At 34.5% G+C, this 12,866-nt stretch overlaps 1 protein-coding gene across 1 annotated transcript in view; it reads right to left on the bottom strand.

Annotated features, from left to right (window-relative positions):
• LOC141287624 (phosphatidylethanolamine-binding protein 4) overlaps positions 1-12,866 on the bottom strand; it is a 185,110-nt gene that overhangs the window by 66,424 nt on the left and 105,820 nt on the right. The gene's annotated exons all lie outside the window — the stretch shown is intronic.

Here is a 12,866-nt window from a genome sequence, read left to right as displayed (position 1 = left end):
GAGTTTTGCCGTTCTGTCTGTTTGGTGCTGCCTGGCTGTGCATTATGACTCTTCACGTCAGTTTTTTTCGCGATTATTAATGTTGTTATTATTATTAAAGTAATATTGTATTTTCTACTTGCTCTCCTTTGCATTATTCATTTTACGGTGTAAATGTACGTTGCATAATGTGCCCTGGGATATACATAATAAAATAATATAATACTAAACAAGACAATACTCCGATTAATGGCTTTATTCCATTTGGATCTGGATTACGTTGCTGTATTGAGTTTATGCATCATCCGGACACAGAATTGTTTAATTTAATCTTGGGAAAATGTGCATTTGGATATAAAGGCTGTTAAATGCTGTCATAATTTACCATGATGTAGTGATTCGAGGGAAATGACTGAGTAAATTGAGAAAATAGCTTAAATATACCAGAGATTGAGAACAGAAACTATAGCTGGCGCTATGTTGCGCATATTATATTGAGGAGTCAGCGGCCCGAGTGCCCATATAAATCACAAACAAGTAAAAATGTTGTTTCTTTGTTGATTATATAACAACAACTTGGAAAACAGACAAAACAGAAAAGGTAAAAGGCATTATTTGAGACAAGAGCATATTAATATAATAGGCACAGACCTGTAGCGGAACTGACTTTACCCTGCGCTGACGTAATTTCCGATTTTTGTGAAAAAGGCTTATTGTCCAATAATGGCCTACATGGCACGCAAGCCCACCCCCACCTCCCTCTCTTGACAGGCGCGAGCTCAGTTGAGATTCCGATCGGCCCAGATGTCAAGCCCAATCCCCCCCCCCTCCCTCCCTAAAAAAACTCTCCGGTTCTACACGATTCACGTGAATGACCCAATTGACAATGAAAACGGCGATTATCGCCGAAAAGCGACAAGTTTGCAGGTATGAGAAAGAAATGGTTCTTTAAAGAACATTTGACTGAATGGTTCTTTGTGGAACCAACAATGGTTCTTCTATGACATTGCTTTTAAAGCACCTTTATTTTTAAAAACTTTGTTTGCAATGGAAGAATGGAACCTTTTCATTGCACATATTGGAAAATGGTTCTTCTTCATATTGGAAGAACCATTTTTGGTTCCCCAATAAAACTTTCAGTCAACAGTTCCTAAAAGAACCGTTTTGAAGAACATTTTAAAAATCTAAAGAATATTTTTTTGACCTTTTCTGCATTTGAAAGATTCAATGGATGTTCAAGGTTCTTCATGGAACCATTGATGCCAATAAATAACCTTTTTAGGTGCCAATAAATAGCCTCTTTTTTAGAAACTGTTCACTGAAAGGTTCTTTGAGGAACCAAAAATGGTTTGCATCACTGCAAAAACCTCCTTTTGAAACCTTAATTTCTAATACTCTACGAATCAACTTGGTCTTGGACATTCTTGTAAAGTTCCTTAAGATAAAAGTAGACACAAATGAGAAAATTATTGAAAGTATCAGTATAGATTAGAGGTTCTCTGGTCCTCGCGGTCCACTTTCCTGCAAAGTTTAGCTCCAAGCTTGATCAAACTTATCTGCTTGTAACTTTCTGGTGATACTGAAGACCTTGACAAGTATTCAGGTGTATTTGATTAAGGTTGGTGCTAAACTCTGCAGGAAAGTGGACCCTGAGGGCTAGGGTGGTACAAATCTAGAAAATGAACATCTATAGCACAGAATTAAATGAGAAATGATTGAGTTAATTATCAAAATCTCTTTTGACTGCAGATATACAGTAAGTACCTACAAATCCGAGCTCACTTTGAGACACCGTTGAGGAACTCTTCTGAAATCTAGAGGAGAGACGTGAGATTACTGGAGTAAATTTTCACTGTTTGGAGAAGATACAGGCTTAAAAATTTCCTTTAAGTCTCATTTACTCTTAACTTTAACAGTTGTTTATTGGCATATGGTTCCAAGAACATCTATGGGACCTTTCAATTGCACAAAGTGGAAAAAGTTTCTTCAGATTATGAAATGTCACACTATGGTTTGGTTTGGGGAACCAAAAATGGTTCTTCTATCACAAACAAACAAACAAACAAACAAACAAACAAACAAACAAACAAACAAACAAACAAACAAACAAAAACACACCTTCTGGAAACCTTTTTTTAATCAACTTTGTCTTGACATTTATTCTAAAGTTTCTAGAGATAAAAATAGATACAAATGAGAATTTTGCTGATATACAGTATGAATAAAGAGCTATAGCACAGAATTTACTGAAAAAAAAAGGCTGAGTTCAGATTGCATGCACAGAACCTTTCCGTTGCAAGTTCACTCTTAAAAACAAAGGTTTTGTTGGCGTTGATAGCTTTTAGTCGATGGGCCATTGCGCTAGGGGTGTCCCAAATTCGAATCCTGGCTCGAGGACCATTCCCAATCCCACCCCCACCTCTCTCTTTGACTTAGTTTCCTGTCTGCTCTATACTGTCCTATTGTAATAAAGGCAAATATGCCAAAAATAAATCTTAAAAAATAAAATAAAATAAAATAAAATAAATGTTCTACAGATTATACAAATCTCCCTTTAAAAACGGAAACATTCTTTGGAAAATCCGAAAATGTTTCTTCTATGGCATCACTGTAAAAACCCCCTTCTGGAACTTTTATTTGTAAGAGTGTTGGTGTTCTAGAGAAACAACAGAGATATTATTCACAAATTCACAGATTCACAAATATATTCAGTTATCCACAATAAAAAGCAATTGTTTAGTATTTTGGTTCAAGTATGATTCATAAGGTAATGTTATGTCTGAATTCAGTGCATTGTCCAAACATGAGAGCCCTTCTGATTCCTTTGAAACATATAAACAAATCTTACCCTTTCAACTCACTTAGAATGCTTACATTTCTGACTTATCATATTTTTTTGCCAACAGCGTAAACAAGAACGATGAACTCTGAATTGAACCGCCTGCAGTTCAGATCTGAGTTCAGGTTTCATCTGCTCATCTGCCCAAAAAGTGTTGTACTAGGAGTGGTTGATATTTGTGCAGAAAAACACAAACAAAACATACAAGTTGGCTGAGTTAAAAAAAGTGTAGTTCTAAAACAAAGATATCTGAATCAGCAAGCATCACTCTTTTTTTCATGTCATAGGTCAAGTGTACTTCCTCTACCTATGCAACGTAGGCAGCAAGCTTCAACCCACACCAACTCCATATTACAATGACAGGAAATAAAGCTGCATGGGTATCATTGCAGAATTCCTGATTCACTGTGATTCCTATTCATAAGCTTTTGAATAAATCTGATTTGATTTCTATTTCCAACTCGTCTTTTTGAATTAAAATGTTTCATGCATCTTATTCATTATAATAAATATAGATACATAATTTGATTTATTTATTTATTTTTTTAAATAGATATTTGCTTCTTTTCCATCAATCGTTTTTTTTGTTTTTTTTTGCATTGGTCTGAACAAAAACAGCAGAGGGACTTCACTTACTGACAACTCGTGGCACTTATGAAAAAAGATAAAATACATTAAACATTTTTCCTTTTTTTCACAACCTGAAGTAAAACATTGAAATAAACATAAAATTTTGAAGTAGAAAAACTGAAAACTGTAAAATCTACTTCAATAATCTTTGTTTTATTTACAACTTTGAACTTTTTTTTTCACTGAATAAATAAAAACACTATTTTTTTTATTATTATTAAATAAAATAATACATCTTTGTTTTATTTAGAACTTACTTAGAACTTTTTCATAGAATAATTAAACACCATAAAAAATAAATAAATAAATAAATAAATAAATAAATAAATAGCCTTGAAGGATCTGAGGATCCTCCAATGCAAACTGTGTGTGTTGCTTTAATAGAGCAACCTTACATTTGTGTTGTGTATTACTTTCTTTTTTATATTCTTCATTCATTTATAATTATTTATCATTTAATTATTCCACTTAATCATAGTCTTTTATAATAATCATTATAGACATTTATATATTAATTTCATTGATTCATTAATTGATTAGTCATTTATATTATGTTATATTATTATACATATTTTTCCATTGTTGTTTAGTCTTATGCCTGTGTGGTTTCATGGCCTGTTTGTCCTCATAATAAGAGATATGACGAAATGTTTATGAACCTCAAGGTTCATGGGATGCTGTTTTGAAGCAGTTTGATATAACAATACTTGTTGAATTTGTGCTCTTCAGACGAAGTCTGAGCATTGAGACATACGCAACTAAGACTATTCAATAAACTCTGCTCCTTTTTACCACCATAACTTCGTCTCCTGCTTCTGCTCTTTAATTTCACTAGTTTTTCCTCAGTCAACATTGTGGTGTAATCGTCAGGATGGAATGACATTTTGGCGTACTTCTTGGCTGACAGAAGACTGTTAATAGTGTTAATGTTTTGGGTATTTTGGGTACCAGACAAGACCTCCTGTTAACAGGGTTTGGGTATTAGACTACTCTGCTGACGAGTGGTTCTGTTACTGGACAAACTGATATTTTCTGATGGGATCTGGCGTCCGGGGCTGGATCTTAATTGTCTAGGCATGGGGACAGCGATCTAACAGCCTACACTAAAAAAAATAAATAAATAAAATGTCCTTTTTAATCTGGACATGCCAGTCCAAATATCCAGAAAATGTTGTTTCTTTATTATTTCTTTATCATTGTTTTTAATAGTTGTGTTATTTTGCACTTTAAATTGTATTGTGTATTGTTTTATTGTATGCTCAAGGTTCTTTTTATTATCTAAAAGAAAGGGATGAGGAAATCTTATCTTATCTTTTCAACCTGTTTCTGTAATGTAACCATGTACCATGATTATACCATAGATCATGACAACCGTGTCAATTTACTATTGTCACATGCATTTTAATATCCCTAATTGTTTCTCTATGGTTGCATGAAAAACTTTCCTTAAAGGAAGATCTACTGCTTCTCCTGAGGAAAAGACCCCAGCAATCCCTCTGGGGTTTCAAAAGGGATCTCAACAATGTCTAAGACTATGCTCAGCAAAAATGCTGTTTTTTACTAAAGCAAAACGCATACCTGCTGCTGCATTTATAATGTTTTGTGTGCGATGTAAAATGTTTGAGATACTTCATAGAAGTCCTTTAACACAGTAAAAAACTATTTGTTGTGTCAACATAAAATTATTTGTTACCTGGCTGCCTTAAAATTTTAAATTCAGTCAACTAAAAAAAAGTTTAGTCAACTTGAAATGTTAAGTTGTACTAAGTGACAACTTAGATAATTCAGTTGATTCAACTTAAATTTTTAAGGCAGCTGGTTAACTTGCCCAGCTTTTAAGATTAACAAACCAATTTTTGTTAAGTCAACTCAAATATCTAAGTTGTCACTTAACATTTCAAATTGACTAAACTTATTTGAGTTGACTGAACTAATTTTAAGGCAGCAGGGTAACAAATTATTTTAAGTTAACCCAACATTTTTTTTTTTTTTTACGGTGTAAGTATCCTGAACCAAGAAAGAACAACCGCTGAACAATTTATTCCATTCATCATGACCTTCAATTAAGATGTTACACTCAGTATCTTAGATCTCTCAGCTTTTGTCCCTCACATCCATGGGAATTCTCTTCTCCCTACTACAGTTTGTGTGCTTGAGAGAGAGAGCGAGACAAAAAGGACAGCTTGTGAGGGGGTTACATTGTCTGCAGCGACGTCTCGAAATCTACTCAAGGGTAGAACAGGATTTGGAGCACAATGGTTGTGGGTGTAAAGAAAGAGGGCACGTCTTACAAAGACAAGGTGTCTTAATGTGTGAAGCTTCAGCCCTGGCGTGGATGAGCTTCAGTCGGCTTGTCTGTGCTGTCTGGCTTGCTGAGAGGTTTTTCCCTATCTCTGGCTGTTTTCATGGAGGGGATGTTCATTGCGGATAATGCTGCGATCAAGGGAAGAGGACACTCAAATGCTCTGGAGATAATAGGCATTAGGCATTTGAACAGAATGGCACTACCTATCGGCTTTTGTTATGGATGACTTGAGAAGCCATTTTGAAAAGTTCTATCACATTCTAAAAAAATATTTAAATTCTAAACAAATTCTGAATAGAAATCTCTTGTTCTCAATAACTGAATGTTATTGCTTACTATTTGCTTGTCTAAAGCATGACTGAATGCTATGACTTTCTGGCACCAAATAGCTGCATGTGAATTGCTGCACTTTCAGAGTATGTGCTGAATGTGATAAAGACCTTGCAGCACTGCTCAAGTGCTGAATTGTGGATTAAGCATATGGGCATTCAGGCATGTTCCCAGGGGCAGAACTTTCAGGGGAGCACCATGCAGGGCTGGATAAATGTTTTCAAATAGTAGAGCATGATCATGAATCAGCTGAAACCAAACTTTGAATCTCAAACAGCATTATGAGGGAGCAAAGTGTCCAGCGGCTGCATACCTAAGAATCTCAGCTGATGCAGGCCAGCTGTCGTTCATCTGGTGTATAATACCGCAGATACTAAGACTTGTATGGCTTAATATAACATAAATGATGTCTCTTAGTGAAATATGCAGTTGAAAACTAGGGGTGGGAGAAAAAATAGATTCACCAATCACAAATCTTTTTTAAGTGATTTAAAAATTGAGTGGTTTATCTCAGAATTGATTTATATTTAATTATTTTACTTTTCTTAAGAGGTGGGGAGGAGAATTTACCACTTATATTCCAACAGAGTGCAAAATGTATGAAAGTGTTGCACTTTAATCAGCATTGCGCAGACGATCGGCGTATGACATCTGAAAAGCCTATGACATATGAAAGCATGCAGAGCCATCTGCTCTCTCAGGGCTCCACATGTTCATTTTTTTTCACATTTTGTTTTGTTGCAGCATTATGTTAAACTGCTTTAAATTAGTTTTTCCCCACATCAATTTACACTCCATACACCATAATAATGACAAAGCAAAAACCAGATTTGCAAATGTTACACATTTATTCAAAATAAAACACTGAAATAAGTACATTGCATAAGTATTCATACCCTTAACTCAGTACATAGTTGAAGCACCTTTACAGCCTCAAGTCTTTTTGGGTATGATGTGACAAGCTTTGTACATCTGCATTTGGCAATTATCTGCCATTCTTTGCCTCACCTTTTCACCTCTCAAGCTCTGTCAGCTTGGATGGGGGCTGGCAGACATTTTCTAGAGTCCTAGTTGTTCCAATCGTCTTATTTTATGGATAATGGAGGCTACATGCTTCTGTGAATCTTCAATGCAGCAGATTTTTTTCTGAACTCTTCTCTAGATCATTGCCTTAACGCAAGTCTGTCACTGAGCTCTACAGGCAGTTATCTTGACCTCAGGACTTGGTTTTTGCTCTGATATGCATTTCCAGCTGTTAGACCTTTTCTGAGAGGTGTGTGCCTTTCTAAATCATACTCATTCAAATTAATTTGCCACAGTTTAACTCCACTCGAAGTGTAGTAACATCTAGAAGCAATATGAATGCTCCTGAGCTAAATTTTGAGTGTCCCAGAAAAGGGTATGAATACTTATGCAACGGGATCTTTTCATTTTTTTATTCATAATAAATTTGCAAAGTTGTTACAAAGTTGTTTTGTGATTTGTCATTATGGTGTACGAGATGTAGATTGATGTGAAAAAAAAAAGTAATTTAAAGCAGTATATCATAATGCTGCAACAAAACGTGGAAAAAAATAAGGGAGTATGAATACTTTTGCAAGGCACTGTATAGTGTATCGTCCTAGCCCTAATAGCAATATCAAATCGCAATACTTGTAGAATCGAAAGTCGTAAAAAAAAAAAACGCAATACATATCGTATCAGCACCCAAGTATCGTGTTAGTATTGAATTTGGAGGTAGGCGTATCGTCCTATCCCTATTGAAAACCCATGAAAAATTTACATTTTTAAAAAAAAAATCCACATCATTTTATACATATTTTGGACTATGGAAAATAGCAAAACGTAGCACCATTAGCTCACTGAGTGCAACCACAAATAATGGTGCCCCATAGTGGGTTTTCTACTACATATTTCAGTAAGATACATCATTTCAGTTATATTAAGCCATACAAGTCTTAATACCCAGGGCTCCCTTTAAAAAAAACCCACACATCTAATTTCAATTTATATTATTATTATTATTATTATTATTATTATTATTATTTTTATTATTATTGTTATTAATTAGATTATTCGATTATTTTATATACCAACATTGCAATTACATACCAATATTTTTTTTTTTTTTTTGCTTTCAGACATTTACCCTCTGGTGGTAAAAAAATAAATTTTTATTATTTTTATTTTATTTTTTTATTTATTTAATATTTAGCATTTCTAGGGGGTTTCATGGTTCTAAACACTGATATTCTGTTTATATTTTCCAAGCACATTTTACCAATTCCAAAGCACATTAATTTTAATAACTACTATTAATTGATAAACTGCTTATATTCAGGTGTGCATAATTATTAGGCTTTTATTCTTTTACAGATAAAATGAGCCAAAAAATCATATTTAAGTCTAAATCTAACTCTAACTAAAATTAATAAATGCCCATGAAAAGAATGCAATACTAGAATTTGCAAAGTCAAGGCATGACCATTGGACAGCGAAATGCTCATTGGGTCAGCACAGTCAGAAAAAAAAGATGGAGAAGAAAAGACACATGTTAACTGAAAAAGAATAAAGGTGAAGAATTAGGTGTGAAACCATCATGAACCATTTAATCTCTAACGCCACCATTTTCCAAAACTGCAACCTACCTGAAGTCTCCAGAAGTGTAATGTGTCAGCTTCTCAGAGACTTTGCCTGGGTAAAAAAATCCTAAAAAAATGACCTTCACTTAATAATAATGTAAACTAATAATTATGCACACCTGAATATATAGAGTTTTTAACTTCCAGCCTTCATGGACAATTATATATCAATTATATATCACTTATAAATGATTAAATACAAAATTAATAGTAGTTATTAAGATTGATGTGGTTTATAATTGGTCAAATGTGCTTGGGAAAAAATATGACCAGAATATCAATGTGCCTAATAATTATGCACGCTCTGTACATTTATGAAATAGGTATGCTCCATTTATTACCTTTTAACCACTTTTTAAGTAGATCTGGAAATGAAATGTCCAATTTAAATAATTGTAAATCTTGAATGCTTTGGAGCTTAACGATTTAAGTTTGGCAGTGATTATTCCTAAATTAAAAAAAAAAAAAAAAAACATTTAAAAGGTGAAAAAAAAGTGTTTATTAATCTGAAAAATGCACAAATATACTCATACTTTTATATGAAATATATATTTTCCAAAACATGTTTTACTCTAAAACTGAAAGACAATCAAAGATATAAATCTAAACAAGTGCTCCAAATTAGGATCTCAAAAATGATTTTTGGTGTTCACATAGGAAGTGCTAAAATCTTGACCAAGTTTTGTACAATTCTGATAATAAAAAAAAACTATCTGTCGACAACTGATTTATAAACTCTTCTCATTACAAATTTAGGAAGATGTTTTTGGCACTTGTTGCATTTTCAAATGCACATTATAAGTGACTCATCTCACAGCGCTTGAAGAAATGGAGTTTATGTGGAGCATAATTTACTGTGAACTGTGAAAAAATCACAGCTCTTAACTCTAAAGCAGACTGCAAATCAGATTACAAATTCATATTACAAATCCGATTCTGCGATTTGATAATCGCACTAAACCATACTGCACTGTCAGGCACAATCAGAATGAATTAATTAAAAAAAAAAAAACAGCCAACTGGCAACTAACACTGTTTACTCACCAACGCTGATTTTAACTCACATTTGCCACTTGCCAACTGTTAATTTAGTCCCTTGCATTGTTTAAAGAATGTAAGTATGCATATTTGCACTTACAGAATGATTGCCAGTTACTTTATCAATGCATTTCATTTTGTGCATTTCAGTATGTGCATGTTACAGTCCAGGTTTTGCATTTTTCACATTTCAGCAACCATTTTAGTATATTTTCTCAAGGGACAATACTATAGAAATGAAACTTGGATATATTTTAGAGTAGTCAATGTGCAGCTTGTATAGATTTACTGTCCTCTAAAAATAATTCAACATACAGCAATTATTGTCAAAATAGCTGGCAACAAAAGTGAGTACACCCTAAGTGATAACAGCAGTATGTTGTTTAACCATGCAAAGCCACATGTCCTATTCATCATGTTTATATTTTTGTCTGCTTGACAAGACCATACAAAGTTGTGTATCTTGTATTAGAGTTGTAAAATTAGGGGCTTTAAGTACATTCTCTCATACTGACCACTGGATGTTCAACATGGCATCTCATAGCAAAGAACTCTCTGAGGATTTGAGAATTAGAATTGTTGCTCTACACAAAGATGGCCAAAGACTATTAGAGGTTCAGTAACACCCTGAAACTGAGTTACACTACAGTGGTCAGGGTCATACAGAGGTTTTCCAAGATGATTTCCATTCAGAACAGGCCTTGCAAGGGTCGATCAACGAAGTTGAGCTCTCGTTCTGTGTGTCAGGTGCAGAACCTGGCTTCAAAAAACAGATGCATGAGTGCTGCCAGCATTGCTTTAAAGGTTGCAGTAGAAGGTCAGCTTGTCAGAGCTCAACCCATACACCGCACACTGCAACAAGTCTGTTTGCATAGGTGTCCTCCAGAAGGAAGCCTCTTCTGAAAATTGCTCACAAGAAAGCCTGCAAACAGTTTGCTGAAGACAACCAAGAGCATGAATTGCTGAAACCATGTCCTGTGGTTTGATGAGACTATAAGATAAACTTGTTTGGCTCAGATGGTGTCCAGCATGTGTGGCGATGCCCTGGTGAGGGTTACCAAGAAAATTGTGTCTTGCCTACAGTCAAGCGTGGTGGTGGTAGCAGCATCATGGTCTGGGGCTGCATGAGTGCTGCTGGTTCTGGGAGCTGCAGTTCATTGAGGGAAACATGGATGCATTATGGTACTGTACATTCTGAACAGAACATGATGCCTTCTCTCCAGAAACTAGGTCGAATGGCAGTTTTCCATGCCCAGGATGATTAAGGCAGTGCCATATAACAATGGTGCTAACACAAAATATTGACACTTTGGACAAGTTCACTTAGGGTGTACTCACTTTGTTGTATGGTCCTGTCAAGCAGACAAAAACATAAACATGATAATTAGGACATGTGACTTTGCATGGTTAAACAACATACTGCTGTTATCACTTACGATGTACTCACTTTTGTCGCGAGCTATCCTGACAATAATGGCTGTATGTTGAGTTATTTTCAGAGGACAGTAAATCTATACTGATATACAAGCTGCACATTGACTACTCTAAAATTATCCAAGTTTCATTTCTATAGTATTGTCCTTGAGAAGATATACTAAAATTGTTGTTGAAATGTGAGGGGTGTACTTACTTTTTGTCACATACTATATATATATTCCAGCTCTACTAAAAACTCACAATTTTTTCACCACAAATATGATGCAAGAAACCTCCTTCCTAAAATATAAATGCGTCTTAATAACATGCGTATAATAACATGAGGAAAAGCATGATGTTATGCTAGTTTCAAATATAACTACCGAAGCAGTCTTAGACCTAAAAATCTCACTGAGCAACAAAAGCAGATTTCTGTACCCATAAAATATTTGCATACTAATCTTTTAGCACACATGCTGTACGTCTGAGTGAGAAGAGATGAGGCAGGATGATCTGCATCTCTGTGCGTCTGACTCATGAGGGGGAGAGCGGGGGTAGCCACGCTACCAAAAGTCCTTTCCTGTGTGGCACCTCGGTTAGCGCACAGTCGCAACAGAGGCTTTTGGTTGAGAGGAAAGTGGTTGTTATAGCAATAACAGAAGGTTGGAAGGGTGAGCGAGGCGAGTGAATGGTGAGCGTGGATGGAAGACGGAGAGGAGGATTGTTACATAAGACACAAACAGAGAGTCAGCAAGCGATATCATAGAAACCAAAGGCAGCCCACATGACAACAAGGGCAAGCAACGTGTGCTAACAATGACAAGATCACAGCCTCCCCATACGCCTTACACTTCCACACAAATAAATACAGGACCGCAAACAGCCATTTAAAGTGTCCTCTCGTTTATACGCAGAGAAACATTAATAATAGCCTCAATTCAGCTTAAAAACAGAGCAAATATGGACAAGAGTGGTAAGAAATAATTAAATAAATTTATTCAAAATAAACTTTAATTCAAAATTATCGATTTTTCTTTTATGCCAAAAATCTTTATGTAAGATATTAAGTAAAGATCATGTTCCATAAAGGCATTTTGAATATTTTATTTCCTACCATAAATATATCAAAACTTAACTTTTGATTAGTAATATGCATTACAAATAATCTATTTGGACAGCTTTAAAGATGATTTTTTTGTATTTTTATTTTTTGTACCCTTAGATTCCAGGTTTTTAAATAGTTGTTTCTCAGCCAAATATTGTCTGATCCTAACAAACCATACACCGCTGGAAAGCTTGTTTATTCAGCTTATGACTGGTTTTGTGGTCCATGGTCTTATATAGTAGTTGATAATATATAATAGTCCAAAAGCCAAAAAAATACCTGATCTTGTCATAGGACAACTTTAATGAACTTTTTGAGCCACTTCAAATGTTGGCTAGTGAATATATATAATAAAAACTGACAGACATGAATTGCATAATTTTAACTGTAATTATAAAATAATATAAATAAATGTGGATATAATGCAGTTGTTCATGTATAAAGCGCATGAGACGCCATTATGATTTAATTACTGTAACTATGGTTGAGAAAATGCATTAATTGAATTAATTAACTTTTAAATTATTAAATTAGTTATCATTAATTAACATAAATGTTTATATTAGAGAGCCATTATTTACT

The sequence above is a fragment of the Garra rufa genome, chromosome 15 (assembly GCF_049309525.1).
Source record: "Garra rufa chromosome 15, GarRuf1.0, whole genome shotgun sequence".
Classification (NCBI taxonomy): Eukaryota; Metazoa; Chordata; class Actinopteri; order Cypriniformes; family Cyprinidae; genus Garra; species Garra rufa.
This window is presented reverse-complemented; position numbering and strand designations above follow the sequence as displayed.